Raw genomic sequence first — 2,500 nt, 5'->3', positions numbered from 1 at the left:
CCACTCTCTCTCTCTCTCTCTCTTTATCTATCCCTCTTTCCTCCACTCTCTCTCTCCCTCTCTCTCTCTCTCTCTCTCTCTCTCTCTCTTCTCTCCTGCACTATGGGAAGTGGGTCAGATGTACGCTATCGGCCTGCTCGCTTTGGCAAGACCCGGGAAGCTGGAAATGGATTTCTGATTTTATCGTTTTACTCGTCCATTCCTTCTCTCTCTCTCTCTCTCTCTCTCTCTCTCTCTGTATCTCACTTGCGTGCACACTGACTCACTCAATAAGGGCTTTTTTTTGCTTCACTACTTCTGTTTGATTTTTCATCACTGTATTTTTCCAGCATGAGATAAGTAGGGAGGTTTTCTTAAAAAAGGAACTAAGCGAAGAAAAAAAAAAATACTACTGGATTTTTTTTTTTTAATCCCCCTAGTGCAACCAAAACAATCAAATGGTGCCATGACAACCACAAATCCTGCTAACAACACGTGCCTCACATATTAAGACTCACATCTTGTGATAATGAGACCGTTAAAACAAGAGGAAGGAGCATTTAATATTCTGTCTACGGGCCAACATCAACTCTGGTTATCTGACCGGCCAATCCCAGCGAGCATTTGGACATGTGTTAAGAGGGTGACTTGACAAGAAGCAGGAAATGCTTCTCTCTTTCTCACTCTCTCTCCCACACACACACATTTAAAAAAAAAAAGGATTGTTTTTCCATTTTCAACACAGGTTTAGACCAGCTGTCCTCGCTCAATGTGTCTCTGATTTATACCCTTCATAAACAGAGGAGCATATAGGGCCTGGCTGTTGTGGCAGCTCGTAGCGCGGAGACTTTGTTTGAAACGACACCGTTCTTTATGCGCTGTTGCATGCAGAGCGGATCAAAAGACTGTCAAGGATAGCCTCGAGGAGCCTAAACAAGACACCTCCGAAAAAGGACACTTAGGGTCGTAAATATTACCCACCATGCCGTTCATCTGCCTCAGGGGTATGGGGTGCTGTCAACACAAGTAGACTAGGAGACACCTGGCCCATACGTTACAGAGGGGAACATGATTTCAGGTCCAAAAAAATGTTGATGTCAAAAGTGGCAAGAATGGAAGAAGTGTGGAGCGATAGAGAGAAAGAGAGAAGGAGAGAAAAGAGGGGAGGGAAAAGAGGGGAGAGCGAGCGTGTAGGCAAATGGTAGCGTAGCACCTGCCGTATTTGAGGCCAAATACTCTCGATATTATCCTACTCAAGTGTGAAATTCCTCTCAGTCGCTACCTCCAGCGCAAATCTGTGGACTTTGAGGGTTAAATGAAGCGTGAGTGACGTTTTGTGCTGTTCCTTTGACTGTGTGAATAAAAAAAGATTACATTATGTAAAAATGGCTCTCCGGCAGACGCCGAGAGTGGGAAAGAGAGCCCCTAAAATGTAAATCTTTCTTCCATCCCTGGAATAAGGTGAGAAGTGGAGAACAGATGCAAAGCACGGGCAATCATCCACCTCAGGAACAATACTCCGACCGTTCCATTAACCGCCCGGCTAGCGCTATCGACACTCTTACATGACAGACTTAGAGCTGGAAGAGAATCTGTGAATTTCAAAGTATATGCATTAAAATGAATTCGAAAACATCAAACTTTCTGGGAGTTTTTGAGAAACAGCAAAAAGAGGCAAGTTGTGTGTGCGTGTGTGTGTATGTGTGTGTATGTGTGTGTGTGTGTGTGTGTGTGTGCGTGTGTGTGTGTGTGTGTGTGTGTGTGTATAGTGTGTGTAGTGTGTGTTCAGACTTGACCCAAGACTGTCATATTTGCTCTTGGCCTCTTAAGATTCCTGTTTAAAAACTAGAGGGATGCTCTCAAGAGACTGGCGGAGAGAAAATAAACCTCAAGTTCAAAGTTTCTTATATAAAAATATCATTAATTAATAATTGTGGCTACTAAATAATGCATGTGGAGAGTGAATGCTCTTAAATGTAATGTGTAATATTAGTAGTCTCTTTCTTGCCCGCTTTCTCACTCACTCCTTTCTGTGTGTGTGTGTGTGTGTGTGTGTGTGTGTGTGTGTGTGCGTGCGTGGGGCAAAAAGATTAGAGGCGGCTCTCCAGCAAGACCCCTTGAACTCGATCACCCACACAGTGGGCCGAAGCGGCTGCATAACAGAATGCTCTTTGTTGTGGATCAAACACAGGCTCTTATTGAGCAGTGGTCGAGGCCAAGCAAGGCTGCGCTGGTCTGGGTAACGAAGGGGAAGAGGACGGTACCGTGCTGGGCGCTTTACCCTGGCACAGCAGGACGGGGGCCACACACGGCACATGGAGGGCACAGAGAAAAGGGCATCTTAAAGGCCTCCTGTGCCAACGAGAGTGGGGATTCTCTGAGCGACTCTTTAAAAACCTTTGTGGATGGAGAGAGAGAGAGAGAGAGAGAGAGAGAGAGAGAGAGAGAGAGAGAGAGAGAGAGGTAGATGAGTGAGACAGACAGACAGACAGACAGACAGACAGACAGACAGACAGAGAGA

The sequence above is a fragment of the Sardina pilchardus genome, chromosome 24 (assembly GCF_963854185.1).
Source record: "Sardina pilchardus chromosome 24, fSarPil1.1, whole genome shotgun sequence".
In the NCBI taxonomy this organism is placed as follows: domain Eukaryota; kingdom Metazoa; phylum Chordata; class Actinopteri; order Clupeiformes; family Clupeidae; genus Sardina; species Sardina pilchardus.
Note: the sequence above shows the minus strand (reverse complement) of the source record.